Source organism: Pogona vitticeps, chromosome 3 (assembly GCF_051106095.1).
Source record: "Pogona vitticeps strain Pit_001003342236 chromosome 3, PviZW2.1, whole genome shotgun sequence".
Classification (NCBI taxonomy): Eukaryota; Metazoa; Chordata; class Lepidosauria; order Squamata; family Agamidae; genus Pogona; species Pogona vitticeps.
The window spans coordinates 53,210,933-53,228,434 of record NC_135785.1 but is presented as its reverse complement, the minus strand read 5'-3'; the positions used below and the strand labels follow the sequence as shown (position 1 = coordinate 53,228,434).

Genomic DNA, 17,502 nt, shown 5'->3' with positions numbered 1-17,502 from the left:
ATTTTTTAATTTTTCTTTTTCTTTTGCCTGGTATGCTAGCACAGACTAACATGGCTACCTCTTCTAAAGTGGCTACATATGTTCTAGATCAGTGATCCTCAACCTTGGGCCTCCAGATATTCTTGGACTACAACTCCTAAAAGCCTTCACCACCACCTCAGCTGGCCAAGATTTCTGGGAGTTGAAGTCCAAGAACATCTGGAGGCCCAAGGTTGGGGACCACTGTTCTAGATCATCTAAAAGCTTAATCCAACAGCACAAGTTTAGAATTTCTTCAGATACTTCTGTACAAGATCAAAGATTACTAGAGCTTTAATTAAATAAAAACGTGATGAAACATTAAATCCGTACAGTTCTGATCTATTTGATCTATTACATCTAATGACATGCGCATTACAAAGCATCAACAAGGGTGGCTTTAATATTTTGACTGAAGAAAATAATTTCAACTCAGAAGCAACTTCTAACAGACAAATGCTACAGGCCTCAAAATGTTGTTGATGAGAGTGTAAGAATTGCAAGTCAACATTACAGTGGTGCCCCGTATAGCAACGTTAATCCGTTCCAGGATTAACGTCGCTATACGGAAACATCGTAAAGCGAAATTAAAAAGCCCATTGAAACGCATTAAAACCTGGTTAATGCGTTCCAATGGACTAAAAACTGGCAGGTACAGGGTGGGTGGGGGAGGTGGGTGGGGGATCCCGAAGGCTTCCAGGCAACAGCCTGGAAGCCTTCGGGACCCCTCCACCCTGTCCCCGCCGCCCCGCGCTGCCTTCCCTAGCCGAGATCGGACTCCCAGGAGCCCGATCCAGGCTGGGGAAAGCAGCGGGGGGTGGCTGCCAGCGAAGGGGACAGGGTGGGGGGGATCCCGAACCCTTTGGGACCCCTCCTCCCTGTCACTGCCGCCCTGCGCTGCCTTCCCTAGCCGAGATCGGACTCCCAGGAGCCCGATCCAGGCTGGGGAAAGCAGCGCGGGGTGGCTGCCAGTGAAGGGGACAGGGTGGGGGGATCCCGAACCCTTCGGGACCCCTCCTCCCTGTCCCCGCCACCCCGCGCTGCCTTCCCTAGCCGAGATCGGACTCCCAGGAGCCCGATCCAGGCTGGGGAAAGCAGAGCGGGGTGGCTGCCAGTGAAGGGGACAGGGTGGAAGGGGGATCCCGAAGCCTTCGGGACCCCTCCTCCCTGTCCCCGCCGCCCCGCGCTGCCTTCCCTAGCCGAGATCGGACTCCCAGGAGCCCGATCCAGGCTGGGGAAAGCAGCGAGGGGTGGCTGCCAGCGAAGGGGACAGGGTGGAGGGGGGATCCCGAAGGCTTCCAGGCAAAAGCCTGGAAACCTTCGGGACCCCTCCACCCTGTCCCTGCCGCCCTGCGCTGCCGAGCCCAGGATGCCTGACAGGCATCAGGTCTCCCCACCTTCCCCCCGCGGCTTGGATCCGGCTTGGATCCGACCGGCGGGGGCTACCCCGGGCATGGCAGGGCTAGCCCCCGCGGGTCCAATCCAAGCCGCGGGGGGAGGGTGGGAGAGCAGGGGGATCCGGATGCCTTTCAGACATCCCGGGCTCGGATCCCACCCGCCGCCAAGGCTGGGTAACCGGCGGCGGGTGGGATCCGAGCCCAGGATGCCTGACAGGCATCGGATCCCCCCACCCTCCCCCCACGGTGGCCTCAGAAGGACCCTTCGGAAGGGTCCTTCGAAGGCCACCGCAGGCATTTTCCCCCAGCTGAGTGGCGGGAGCGCTCCTTTGGAGGCTCCCGCCGCTCAGCTGGGGGAAAATGGTGCTGTGACGTCCCTCTTTCACGTCACAATGGTCAGGACACTCTCTCTCATTCACACTTTATTTACGCTGCCACCAACCACTCCTTCATAAGATTTTTCAGACAATTGTATGATTTTAAAAATAAAAACTTGTAGTTTATTGATAACAACAGAAGGAATGTTAAATCACTTTATCAACTAAAATAAAAAGGCAATCAGTAATAATAAAGTATCCCCTCATACACACTATCACTCAGACCTTAACTCTTCATAACTCTTAACTCCAAAACTGTCTCACATCATTCACTCCCCCCTTATATACACAGCTCCACCTCCTGGAGTCCCACCTCCTGCTCTGCTATAGGCAGATGGGTTCCAGCATAACCATGATAGGCAGGTGACATCATCGCAGCCGTCACATACCTTCCCCCTTAATAAGTTGTTTTGTGATGAAAAGCTATAGTGCTTTTCAACACAAAACAACAGCAAGCAAATTACATTAATAACCACAACATTACCATAACCATCATAAACACAGCACATTTTTATCTTCAATTACTTATCATTTGTAATTACCCTTTTCAACTTCTTTGGGTTTTTTTACAAATTTTTTTCCCCCATTGCTTATCAATTTTTCATTTACAGTACTTTTATCAATTAACATCTTCAATCAATACTTTCAATTTCTTTGTTAATACATTTTTAATTACTTACTTTTACTTATACATAACTAAAACAGTTTATTACATTCTACATTTATTTTTCAGTGGACAATTTGTTCTTTGATAGGTCTTCGAGCCCACGCTTCAGCAGCTATCTTTTGAGTCTTTCTTTCCTTACGGAATTTAAAGTTCATATCTTGCAAGTCTCTCTTCCAGTTTGCAAGCTTGTTCTTGTAAGCTTTCTCAGTTCGTAAGTCCATTACTAGTATTGAGTCTGTGCATAGTCCAAATTGTCCTTTTCCTTTGCACGGCTTATTCTCCTGTAACAACCACCCTCTTTTGTCCCACTTACGTTCCCTCGAAGCACGATGTATCCACCTCGGCTGCAGCTTTCCCCTCAGGAACTCAGCTGGCTGATGATCTTCTTTATCTGCTTTGCTCAGCACGGCTCTGGATTCGAATCCTGCTACAGCGATGATGCTGAAGACACTCTGGACCTCTGCACCCCTCACGACATGAAGATGCCTCTTGACACGACCTCTCTGGATACGTTGACATCTCTGGACACGACCTCTCTGGATATGATGACATCTCTGGACACGACCTCTCTGGATATGATGACATCTCTGGACACGACCTCTCTGGATACAGTGCTGACTTTTCTTTAATGTAGTCTGCAACTTTTCCAGGGTCTCTTTACATCTGCTCAACCCCTGGATCTTCTTGTCTTTTCTTATAACTTTTATAATTTTTAAAGGAGAGGCTATACATCTGACATTTCTTTCCCCCTGCTGGGTATAGCCTGCTATCCTTAACATAGATTTCCCTCTAGCTTCTTTCCTTTTTTCTATAACTAGAGTACTGTAAATTTCTTTAGTACTCCTTGCATTTCTCTTTTATTTACTTGTTTAATTTTAGATGCATCTTTAACTTTCTCTAGTGCTACTTCTTTATTCTTAAGTTTCTTAGATAGGGTTTCTTGTTGCTTGGTTTTAGCTATGGGTGTAGACACAGAATTATCAGCCTTTTCAGTTAGCTGTATCTTTTCCTTAGATACTACTTCTGCTGACTTCAAGTTACTTTCCTCTAAAGTTTTCAGTTTTACTATCTCAGGGTAGCATGATGTTTCCTGATTTTCTTTTGATTTCGTATGCACAAAATTAACCTGTTTCACCTCATCCTCACTTGTTCTAAGTTCTGACATCTCTCTGTGTTCCTGTTTCTGTTGTTCAGTGTGTTCCTGCCTCAGTTGAATAAAAGTCTTATCAATATCTTCCATATAATTTTTATAATCATCCCTATTCCTGTCCTCCCTGTTGGCCTTATCCTCACTATTTCTTTCTCCCTGACATGTGTCATAAGCTTGAGAGAATTCTTTTATCTCCTTTCCCATTTTTGGCCAATAATACTTCTGAGGTATTCTTTGCTTAGTTTCTGCAATACCTAAATGTCCCTTTTCTAGAATCATAGGGCGATATTTATCAGGAACGACCAACTGCTCTTTAAACTCAGGCCCTCTCTTTGCCATATTAATCAGTTTTTCCTTATAGAGCCACCCACACTTTATAATGAAATGTTCAGGACATTCAAGCGTTAATTCTTTGTCATCCACCTTTTCAAAACAGCTTTTTAAAGTGGGGTCTGCTATCTGATCCCTGGCAAATACACTTTTCTGAGGTATTTCCAACGAAAACGCCTCAGCCTGGGGTATGTTCTCTTCTTGTTCTTGAGAGCCAGTACCATTACTAGCTTCCCTTTGTTCAGGTTGTGATCGCGTAATCACCAAGGCACTCTTGACATGCTTTGTTAAGTCAGTGCCAATAAGACAAGGTGTAGGAATTTGAGAAGAAACCCCCATTCGCCAAACTCCCCGCAGATCCTCATATTCTGTACTCTGGCCACTAGAAGTATCCATTTCTGAAGAGCTAGCTGCTGCTTCTGGCTGCGTTCCCATGGCAACAGGGCTATCTCTAGAGGGACTCATTTGGCTGTTCTGTATACAATACACAGACTTTGCCTCTTTCAAATTCACTTTCTGAGGAGAAATTTCTTTCTTTTGAGTTGTGTTAAAACACTGGGAAGCAATGTGTCCCCTGCCTTGACAAGCAAAGCAAATTTTATCTCCCCATGAGCCTCTGTTAGTGAACTTTTCTGATTTTTCTTTTTCCTCCAAAATCTGGTTCCTGGACTGGCTCTGCCCAGAAGTTTTATCAACAAAATGGCCGCCCATTTTTGGCGGGCTCTGAACTAACCCTTTGGAGTACTTAGGGTCCCATGTTTCCCTCATGTTTTCTTCAGAATAATTCAGGTTTTGATGTTGTGCCTTAACCTGTGTGCCTTCTTTTGGTTTCTTTTCTAGCTGCAATTTCTTCTCTTTTATTCTCAAATCCAGCTCCTTTTGCTTAGCCTCAAACTCAGCCCTGATCTGTAAAATTTCGTCCTCAGCTCTAGCTTTTATCTCTTTTACTTTTTCTTCAGTCTTATCTCTGATTTCTTTTAATTTAATGTCTTTTTGCTGATTATATTTTTCAAGATCTTGCTCACTTTGTCTGGCCTGAGCCTCATACTTTTCTCTTTCCGAAATTTCTTCAACTGATAAATTGTTATTTTTCTTATTTAGGAATGTTAATTCTAATTGTGCCATTCTAATTTTGTGTTTCAGTTCCATCTCTTTTATCCTCATGGCCATTCCCCTTTTTCTGGCATCTGCCTCTGCCTGTCTGACTTCAGCTCTTTCTCTGGCCTCCCTTTCCAATTGTCTCATTCTATATTCATGTTCCTGGGCTAATTGAATATTCCTCAGTTCTGATAACTGTTCCCCATTAATTCCTTCCTCCTGCTCTGAGGTAAATCTGTCCCCTTCTCCATCAATCACCTCTCCAGTTCCCTCAGACATCTCTGGAGATTTAGGCTCACTTTCAGCCATTTTACTGCGCGTCAAAGGCATGTTTCTTACACAAAAGGCTCCTGACTATTTCCAAGCCTCTGTTTAAAATACTTTTTTCCTTTCTGTGTTAAGGTCTGATATATATTAGCAGTGTGTTCCAGCTGATCTGACACTAGAAACTGTAACTAAGCTTCTATGTCGTCTTCTTTTCCCCTTTTCTGGGCCTCTTGCCAACAAAGGATACTTATTTTATATTACTGCCTTTGGCTGCCTTTAGAATCACCACAGCTCTCTCCACTCACTGGAGCTGTTTAAAATGGAGATCCCTCAGCTTTGCTGGGCTTGGTCTGTCCTCTCAGAGTTCACCTAACTCAGGACACTCTGACCAACTCGCCACAGCCTCTGCCTTGAGGCTACTCTCCCTCACAAAATGGCCACTACAGAGCTCATAAATCAGTTTTCCACTCTGAAGCTTAAGTGCCTCTCCACTAGATTTGCTCCCCTTGAGTCAAATCCTAGAGATGCCCACACTTTCCACTTCAGGCGACCCTAACTGAAGTCCTTTTGCTCTTGCCACTTTAGCCAAGGCTCTACTGGACAACTGGACAACTGGTATCCCACACGCTGGCACCAATTTCTGTTGTGACGTCCCTCTTTCACGTCATAATGGTCAGGACACTCTCTCTCATTCACACTTTATTTACGCTGCCACCAACCACTCCTTCATAAGATTTTTCAGACAATTGTATGATTTTAAAAATAAAAACTTGTAGCTTATTGATAACAACAGAAGGAATGGTAAATCACTTTATCAACTAAAATAAAAAGGCAATCAGTAATAATAAAGTATCCCCTCATACACACTATCACTCAGACCTTAACTCTTCATAACTCTTAACTCCAAAACTGTCTCACATCATTCACTCCCCCCCTTATATACACAGCTCCACCTCCTGGAGTCCCACCTCCTGCTCTGCTATAGGCAGATGGGTTCCAGCATAACCATGATAGGCAGGTGACGTCATCGCAGCCGTCACAGGTGCCTATGGGGAAAATATCGCAAAGCGATTTTTCCCCATAGGCACCTTCGTTATACGATCGCAAAAGCGATGGCATTTTTGCCATCGCTATGCGAATTTGTCGTTAAACGGGGCACTCGTTATACGAGGCACCACTGTATTTTTGGAGGGCCACATGTTCTTCATCCCTGTACTTCACTGGCCACTACTGTAGTGTATCAAAAATCTGTTTGAAATTATGACATATCCATTATTACAGTAGCATACAAAAGATAGAACAGATATGGAATGAGAAAAAGGGAAACAGAAAGACACCACATATACACAATACATTGAAATTAAAAATGAGGAAAGGCTAAACATTTTATTTTTATTATCACTGCATGAAAAATAAAGGTGGTCTATCTATATACTTTTATCTAAAACATCACTTTCTAAAATCTTGTTCTAGTTGCACACACTAATCAGAAAGGAAAACTCAACCTACAATTAAAGCTTAACTGGTATTGGTCAAAAGTTTAGTCTTGAAATATTAAAATGTGAATTGCACCATGCTGACTGAGTGCAATATCCTCCCCTGATCAGAGGCAGTTTTGTTGTTACGCCATATTTACTAAAAATGCTCAGCATTATGAGGGAAACAAAGTCTGTTATAAAAGAGACATATTGCATACCCCTATTAGATCTCAGTGGGAGCTGTATCACTCAGGAGAAGTGATTGGCTTACTTCTACAGCAATGATATTTTTAATATATACTTTTATTTACTCCCATAAAGATACTCCTTAAATTCATTACACTGTGAAAACAATAAAGTGGCTCATTTATGGGCACCACCACAATTGACATAAAGTTGGTCTCCAATGAAACAAACTCCATCAGAAGTGAACAGAGACATGAAATTCTGGAATCTGCCTATGAACAAGGATCTGGGGGAAAAAAACTGAGAGGGGAATCTACAAACTGTATTAATTGCAGTTTGGCATTTCCTTTCTGGCTTTGTTTATTGTAAAGTAAGTACACAGGACTCCAATCTGGATTCAGATCATAAAACACAGGGAATTTAATTCCCCCTCTATGGCCATTTTCTTCTGAAATTCCTCTACCTGCCCATACACAACAGTTACAGAAAGAAAGGAAAAGCTTTGACTGAAGACAAGAGGGCCTTTTTTTTCTAAGTACCTTTCATACAGAGGGAGTGATCAGTAAGGGGAAATATCTGGGATAAAAAGGATTAAGCTACTACTACTTTTAAGATATAATGGTGCTGTTTAGGATTATGATCTCATGTACTAACTTTAGAGTAGAGATGAACCAATTCAGTGGGGCCAAGTCCCAATGTGGGCTGCATCACCCTCACTTGCCAAAACTGAAAATAAGCAAAAGCTCACTTCTGTGTGTTCGGTTTTGGTTGTATGCCATATTTTAAGGGGGACTCTCTGCAAGCTGCAGAAATAAGCAATAGAGCTACATAGAAGCTATGGGCCAGGTGCTGCCCATCCCTGCCTTAAGAGTAAGGAAAATGAAGGCACACAGCAGACAAAATAGTTAATGGAATGTACAGTTTAATCCTTAATTATGTTCACACCTAAACCTGGGATGTTACGCAGAGCATAATCCAGAAAAACAAAATGTTTTTAAAACACAATTTATTCCAAAGTGAGAATGTTGAGTATGTATTTAATTCTCCCTTTGAATAGGTCCTGGATGAGTTGCTTCACTCCTCTCTCAACTTACTGACATAGTGAAAAGGAAGGAGAAAACAAAGCTGAGCATACTCAGCTGGCAGTCCGAGAGCCTTTCATGAACTCTTCACTTCCTTTCTGCCACAGCTGCATGGAGAAGGTGATAGGAGAATGAAGCTGGGACCCTGACCAGTGTACTTACTAAAGAAGCATCTACCAGTGCACCAGCTAAGAAACTAATGAAATCAGAGGCAGGGCCCTGCTACATGATATCATATAGGACATGCACAGTTGCAGTCACCCAATCCCTTATACCAAAAAGATGCAACAACTAAATGCACCAACGCTGTATTGGTACTGAACCAGGAAAACCCAAACATAATTATGATAATTCTAAACAGTTGCCATTGCAGATGTATCTCATTTTCAAGTCAAACAAAATGCTTCCTCTTCCTGTCAAGGCAGTCACAACACTCCTTCTGGACCAGCTTTAATTTTATTAAAAAATCTCAGTTCCTCTGAGCAATATGGCATGTCCCCCCATGCTCAGTAATGAGCATAAAAATAAACTGGTAAGCTTGTGCTTTAGAGGAGAAAGCTATTAGGCACAGAAATAAACTGCAGGGAAAAAGGAAAACAAAGGGAAAATTTAATCATACAGCAAGAGCACAATCATTTTTTGGCTTACAGAAAAAATGTGTGTCAGCAATATTGTCTGACTGTAGGAGGCTAAAATAAATAAGTTTTTCGCACCTGTTCCTGTCAAGTAAAGATGTTTCCTTTTGCAGAAGATAGATTCAGTTTAGAGAAGATCTCACATCCTATTTTATAGGCATCCGTGTTGCAGGTGAGGAGGAAGCAGAAGCAAGCAGGGCCCTATTAACTCAGTAGCTTTTATAGCCTCTTTCCTTTTGTCTGTCTTTGCTTGTAAGAGGAGCAGATCAAATACTTTTGATTCCTTACCTAACTAACATACTGTTTTCTCTGTCTCATCATTTTCTGGATATTAAACAACTGAGTCTATGATTTGAACAATCAGCTGATTTTCTAACACAATTCATGACTGAGGATTTAAGATGAATGAGAGGATACTTAGTTATCTTTCCCACACCCTTCTTAAATCACTGCTCTTTGATTTCTTCTCTATGGTAGATGGCAGAGGTGCAGAAATTTACTGTTACAGTGTGACCATTTCAATTTATCAGCAACACAGAAAATGAAGTAGATGCCCACAGAAACATTTCACATTGCATGTCTGCCACAAACTGACAACAATTATCGTAAAATCAGTAGATGGACAAATATCTGTGCATTCAATGAACACTCAAGATAACAGTAATTGATTAAGACACAAATTCTTCAAAGAGCCTTGAAGAATCAAAATGGCATACAACCCGACATACCACCAATAATCAAAAAGATGTATATGACGCAACTGTTAATCATTCCTTCTTGTTGATTGAATTGACAGGCACCTAATCTAGTTAATACTGCTACACCCTTAAATAAGTCAGTATCTTAAGTATTCCATCCTTTTGTCCAGAATAGCATGTTTGCACCAATACTGGAATAAACTGATATACAACTGTCAGATCATCATCTAGTCCAGCTCTGTTGTTATATTCTTCACAACAATTCTTCAAGGACTCAAAACAGGAAAAGGCTCTCACTTTGTATGCATCTGAGTCAGGAACGTCTGTACTTAACATCAATTCCCATTTTTAGAGGCTGCTGTACTTTGGGCATGCTCCTCTAAATAGGCAGCCATGACATCCAGCAAGACCAAACGAGATGGGCATTGCTTCAAGACTCTACAAAAGAGCCTTTTAACCTAACAAATGAAAACTAAATATATATACAGAAAAACACAATGACATGAATGCACAAAAGGGCACACACTTGAGGAAAAGAAAAAAAAGGAAGTATTAGGAAACATCTTCAGCAGGGTTCTTTTTCTCAAATATTAGGCTCATGATGCAATCAAGAATGGCTCAAGTTCTCTCCTTGAAAAGGTGCATCAGCTATAAATTAATAAACTTCCAAAGGACAATTTCAAACGTACAAATAATGCCTCAGCTAGAACTATGCCAGAAACTAATTTCTTGCTAGCCAAAACAGTGCTGATCTATGGGGTTGGAGGTATGGATGGACTCTCTCCACTTGATGGTGTTCTTACGAGAGATCCTGTCTACCAACCAAGAGAAATAGCTTCCCAAGTACAAGCTGACAACGGGGGCAGAGATGCCATAATTAAGAAAGAAGAGGAGCAGGCTGCTCCATAAGGAGGAATGATATCTGCATTACCATAGTAAACTGTATAAGAATAACATGAAGAAAGCATCCAAGTTAGAAGAGATACAAAATGGCACACCTACAAAAACATACACTCTTCAGTTCAGCTTCCACAGCTCAAAGTCCTGCAGTTTAAAACAGAAATGAACACAGAATTCTGCCACACAAAGTCTGGAATGTCCACACATCTTAGCTTAGTGTCTAAAGCAGTATAGTGGTGCCTCGATTTACACACATCCCTGTGGGGATCTGCAAGATGAGGGAAAGTAGGGATCTTGCAGATGAAGCCTCAGTGCAGGAATTTGTAGATGAAGCCTCCCCCTTGACCAGCAAGGGGGAAAAGAAAAGAGATGGGACACTCGAGTGTGGTTTGCAGGGCGGGATCCGGATGGACTAAACAGCGTGCTCTGTAGCATGCTGTTCAGTGAGAACTCTCTCAAACCGTCGCCTTGCCCCCGTTTATTATCAGGATCTTCCTTTGAACAAGTTAATCAAAAACTATTCTAAACAGAGGCGGTTAATATCTTGAATACACAAGTAGGGTAAACGGAGGGGCCGGTAAACAGAGGCATGTAAATCCTAAATACACAATCAGGGTAAACATTCCTGAATACAGAGCAGGGTAAACATAGACAGATAACATTTTAAATACACATGTAAGTTGATACAATTTACCCAGAGACAGGAAATTATCCTAGACACCAAAGCTGGTTAATGATCATCCTTACTGGAAACTGACCTGGGCCCAAAAACAATGTCTGCTATATACATCGTAAAAGCATACAATTTCCCAACACATCCCAACATTCGAGCGTTTCTGGGGAGGGCTTTTTACTGTGGCACGTTATGTGGATCACAGAAGAGTTTCCAAATATATCAAAGAAAAGAGTGGAATAGCTACTTTACATTCAAAGATGCTTTTTCTATAGCGAAAGGTGTGATTTTTCCCCAGAAAAAAAATCAGGTAACTTGACAGATCATGGAACACAGATAATATCTATCAAATGTTACACAATACAAAACACAATACTGTATAGAATGCATGCAATCAGACCTTTATGCCTCCACTTGTTACTTTTGGTCTTCTATAGTGGATACATATACTCCTGTAATATGCACGTGGATTAATTATCTCAAGGGAACAAAAGAATTCAGACATATACAGTAGTGCCCCACATAGCGACAATAATCCGTTCTGGAAAAATCATTGCTATCCGGATTCATCGCTATGCGAAAAGAAAAAGCCCATAGGAATGCATTATGCGAGGAAACGGCGCGAAAACACTGCGGGTGGCCATTTTTTTTTGGCGGCCATTTTGGAACCGCTGATCAGCTGTTTTTAAAACATCGCTATGCAGAAATCGGTAAGCGAAACAGCTTACCGATCATCGCAAAGCGATTTTTTACCATTAAAAACATTGTTATGCGATCACAAAAATGATTGCAAAAAATCCGTCACTATGCGGATTCGTCGTTAAATGAGGCGCTCGTTAAGCGAGGCACCACTGTATTCTATATATAGGCAGCTTGTTATAATGGTTGATTATCTCACAATGAGGGGGGGAAATGCTTTATGGAGAATCTAGAATAAGAATGCTAAAACCTTTGAGTTATTTCTCTCTCTCCACAATATAGATTGGAAATTATTCTAAACATAACATTAAAAATCATGTTAGGATTTTATCCTGTTCTATTGTAGACACCAGTTGTATAATACTCACCAGAGTGCAGAGTGGCCTCACCCTTCCCTCTTGAGCCACAGTCCTGACAAACAGATGACTTCTAACCTGCATGACTATCACACTTGATATAGTGAGGCCTCCCATTAGCGATAACAGATTCCACCCTCCTTAAGGGTCACAGCTGCACTATGGCAAGGCATGCAAGTTCAGAGACCTCCCTCCCCCCAAAGTGCACTGTGGTCCTAAGAAAAATCAGGCTTTCTCCTGAAGCAACTATTTTTATACTATTATTTTATTTGTAGCATTATATATTTAGATATAGTATATCTCTCGTAGACACACATACAAGATAGCTCCTAATGAGACATTTATGTCACCTCTAATTTGGCTCTGAAACTTTCCTGAACCAACTCTTTATCAAATTTCCACTGGTTTTTCAAAATTGTTCTTTCCCCTCAGCAGGACAACTTGTGGGAGGAAAAAATGCCCTCCATGAAACTCCAAATGTCAAAAATAAGACTTCCAAGACTTTGCTTGACAACAGGATTATATTAAATTAAAGCTATTAATAAAAACAGCACTTAAATACATGCAAGTAGTTCCTGAGCATCATCTTCATATGAGAGATTAGCCCACTGCAGACATAAAATGTCTGGCCAAAAAAAAAATCTGACTCTTTAACATGAAGGAAGAACTGATGCTAGCTATTGACCTATATCGTAACTCCATGCAATGTTGACTGTATGAAAAACTTACAATCAAACTTCTTAAATTCTGCAGAGACAAGAAGAATCAATGAAATTACGTGCTATTTATATAGCTTTTTCCCCTTCATGGATTGCTGCCTTGTCATGGCGAGGGGGCTTGAGTAACTCAGAGAAGCTATGGGCTATGCTGTGCAGGGCCACCCAAGACGGACAGGTCATAGTGGAGAGTTCTGACTAAACGCAATCCACCTGGGGTAGGAACCGGCAATTCCACACCAGTATCTTTGCCAAGAATGCCCCATGATCAGAAACAAAAGGCTAAAAGATATGACGCTGGAAGATGGGACCCTCAGGTCAAAAGGCGTCCAACATGCTACTGAGGAAGAGTGGAGGACAAGTACAAGTAGCTCCAGAGCTGATGAAGTGGATGGGCCAAAGCCGAAAGGACGCTCAGCTGTGGACGTGCCTGGAAGTGAAAGGAAAGTCCGATGCTGGAAAGAAAAATACTGCATAGGAACCTGGAATGTAAGATCTATGAACCTTGGTAAGCTGGATGTGGTCAAACAGGAGATAGCAAGAATCAACATTGCCATCCTGGATGTCAGTGAACTAAAATGGACAGGAATGGGTGTATTCAATTCAGACAATTTTCATACCTACTATTGTGGGCAAGGATCCCGCAGAAGGAATGGAGTAGCACTCATAGTCAACAAAAAAGTGGGGAAAACTGTACTGGGATACAATCTAAAAATGATAGAATGATTTCAATACGAATCCAAGGCAGACCTTTCAACATCACAGTAATCCGACTTTATGCACCAACCTCCATTGCTGAGGAGACTGAAATTGAACAATTTTATGAAGATTTACAACACCTTCTAGAACTGACACAGAAGAAGGATGTTCTTCTCATTCTGGGGGACTGGAATGCTAAGGTAGGGAGTCAAGAGATAAAAGGAACAACAGGGAAGTTTGGCCTTGGAGTTCAAAACGAAGCAGGGCAAAGGCTAATAGAGTTTTGTCAAGAGAACAAGCTGGTCATCACAAACACCCTTTTCCAACAACACAAGAGGCGACTCTACACATGGAAATCACCAGATGGGCAACATCGAAATCAGATTGACTATATTCTCTGCAGCCAAAGATGGAGAAGCTCTATACAGTCAGCAAAAACAAGACCTGGAGCTGATTGTGGCTCTGATTATCAGCTTCTCATAGCAAAATTCAAGCTTAAACTGAAGAGAGTAGGAAAAACCACTGGGCCACTCAGGTATAATCTAAACCAAATCCCTTACGAATACACAGTAGAAGTGAAGAACAGATTTAAGGAACTAGATTTGGTGGACAGAGTGCCTGAAGAACTTTGGATAGAGGCTCGTAACATTGTACAGGAGGCAGCAACAAAAACCATCCCAAAGAAAAGGAAATGCAAGAAAGCAAAGTGGCTGTCCAACGAGGCCTTACAAATAGCAGAAAAGAGAAGGGAAACAAAATGCAGGGGAGATAGGGAAAGTTACAGAAAATTGAATGCAGACTTCCAAAGAATAGCAAGGAGAGACAAGAGGGCCTTCTTAAATGAACAATGCAAAGAAATAGAGGAAAATAACAGAAAAGGAAAAACCAGATATCTGTTCAGGAAAATTGGAGATATTAGAGGAAAATTTTGTGCAAAGATGGACATGATAAAAGACAAAAATGGAAGGGACCTCACAGAAGCAGAAGACATCAAGAAGAGGTGGCAAGAATACACAGAGGAATTATATCAGAACGTTTTGGATATCCCGGACAACCCAGACAATATAGTTGCTGACCTAGAGCCAGACATCCTGGAGAGTGAGGTCAAGTGGGCCTTAGAAAGCCTGGTTAACAACAAGGCCAGTGGAGGTGATGGCATTCCAGTCTAACTATTTAAAATCTTAAAGGATGGTGCTGTTAAGGTGCTACATTCAATATGCCAACAAGTTTGGAAAACTCAACAGTGGCCAGAGGACTGGAAAAGATCAGTCTACATCCCAATACCAAAGAAGGGCAGTGCCAAAGAATGCTCCAACTACCGGACAATTGCACTCATCTCACACGCCAGCAAGGTTATGCTCAAAATCCTCCAAGGTAGGCTTCAGCAGTATGTGGACCGAGAACTCCCAGAAGTACAAGCGGGATTCCGAAGGGGCAGAGGAACTCGAGACCAAATTGCCAACATGCGCTGGATTATGGAGAAAGCCAGAGAGTTCCAGAAAAACATCTACTTCTGCTTCATTTACTATGCAAAAGCCTTTGACTGTGTGGACCACAGCAAACTATGGCAAGTCCTAAAAGAAATGGGCGTGCCTGACCACCTTATCCATCTCCTGAGAAACCTATATGTGGGACAGGAAGCAACAGTTAGAACTGGATATGGAACAACGGATTGGTTCAAAATTGGGAAAGGAGTACGACAAGGCTGTATATTGTCACCCTGCTTATTTAACTTATATGCAGAATACATCATGCGGAAGGCTGGACTGGAATGGGTGGAATTAAGATTGCAGGAAGAAATATCAACAACCTCCGATATGCAGATGATACCACTCTGATGGCGGAAAGTGAGGAGGAACTAAAGAACCTTGTAATGAGGGTGAAAGACGAGAGTGCAAAAAACGGTCTGAAACTCAACATCAAAAAAACTAAGATCATGGCCACTGGTCCCATCACCTCCTGGGAAATAGAAGGGGAAGATATGGAGGCAGTGACAGATTTTACTTTCTTGGGCTCCATGATCACTGCAGATGGAGACAGCAGCCCCGAAATTAAAAGACGCCTGCTTCTTGGGAGGAAAGCAATGACAAACCTTGACAGCATCTTAAAAAGCAGAGACATCACCTTGCCAACAAAAGTCCGAATAGTCAAAGCTATGGTTTTTCCTGTAGTGTTGTATGGAAGTGAGAGCTGGACCATAAAGAAAGCTGACCGCCGAAGAATTGATGCCTTTGAATTGTGGTGCTGGAGGAGACTCTTGAGAGTTCCCTGGACTAGAAAGAGAACAAACCTATCAATTCTAAAGGAAATCAACTCCGAGTGCTCATTGGAAGGACAGATCCTGAAGCTGAGGCTCCAGTACTTTGGCCATCTCATGAGAAGAGAAGACTCCTTGGAAAAGACTTTGATGTTGGGAAAGTGTGAAGGCAAGAGGAGAAGGGGACGACCGAGGATGAGATGGTTGGACAGTGTCATCGAAGCAACCAACATGAATTTGACACAACTCCGGGAGGCGGTGGAAGATAGGAGGGCCTGGCGTGCTCTGGTCCATGGGGTCACGAAGAGTCGGACACGACTAAACGACTGAACAAACAAACATATAGCTTTTTAAAATAATTTCCTCTGTGCCAAAAAAACTGGACACATCAATGTCAGGATTAGAGATGGGTCACCCTCAGACCGGTGGAACCACTCACCTTTCATCAGGGTCCTTCATCATTGGCAGTGTGCCAATCCAGGCAGGAGCTCAGTCAGCCAGTCTCTGCCTCTGGAGGCAGTGATCCACTCGTGAAAGAGGTGGGAAGGGGATTCTTGGAGACAGGGACCAGCAGCCCAAGCTCCTGCCTGGATTGGTGCACCACCAGTAATGAAGGACCCTGACAGTGTGTGACAAAAAGTGAGTGGTTCCACCAGACTGAGGGTTGAAGAGATATTTGGATAGTGGGTTCTGAATTAATTCAAGCCCATCTCTAGTCAGGATTATGCACACAGCCCTTTGATGTAGGGCTGCATCTTTGATTTATTTCTACAAAATAGAAGTCTCAACTATTTACATATCAAGTAAAAAGCTATTGTTCTAGAAGGGTGGCTATCATTTTCTACTACAGTACCCAAATATCTGTATTTACACACACATAATTTGCAATGATAAAATAATAAAAAAAACTTATTAATGCTATAGCTTCATGTGCAACTTCTTACTACAATTAGATTAGCTATGTTAGCAAGCCATTTTTTCCCATTTCATCATCCCTACCCCCAGAACATTCACATAGCAGACTTCAATTCCTATATCTTACTATCATGGGCTTTTAAACTCAAGGAGAAATAATTATTTTATACACAAAGATGTGTTACCTTATTTATTTATTTATTTATTTATTTATTTATTTATTTATTTATTTATTTATTTATTTACCACCCAATTAGCTCTGGGCACTGTGTAATGTAAGACAGAAAAATCTTAGAGACACACCTCTGGGCACTAAACTTTAAAAGAAAACATATGTAGCCATTTTTGGATAATTGACATAGCCAGACAGAATCATAACCCCTGAGATGAACTAGCTCATTACAGCCCTGATTTTTCACAGAAGAGCAATCTGACCTTGCCTCCATTGCTGCTGGCTTCCTAGCAGAAATTGTGCATCATGGGATCCAACTAATGTTGTGTGATCATTAACTTGTATGTATTTAAATTTTATTATTGCACAATCACAGTTTTATTAAGTCAAATTAGCACTTCTTCATAAATCTGATTACCAGACCCTTAAAAAGTAAAGAGGATCACAGAAGAATATGTTAAACTTAACCTTCCCCCTCCACAAATTTCCCATCAATCCATTATAACATCTACTGTCTGTAATAACATCTAGACTCCACAAGTTGCTTGCGCAACTTACTGTATACCAGCTACTACTCAAGGAATTGTCATTATTAAGAGACTTTATTTGCAAATTCCTACTTTTATTCAGTTCCTGCCTATCACCACATATCCAACCTGAATCGGCATGTAATATAACTCAGTGGATTGCAGCAGCTATAATCAGGGGCCAGAAATTCAAATCCCCAACATG

The 17,502-nt window shown here is 42.0% G+C and overlaps 1 protein-coding gene across 6 annotated transcripts in view; it reads right to left on the bottom strand.

The window, feature by feature from the left end:
• Positions 1–17,502, bottom strand: part of ARMH3 (armadillo like helical domain containing 3) — a 169,181-nt gene that overhangs the window by 47,480 nt on the left and 104,199 nt on the right. The window lies entirely within an intron of this gene.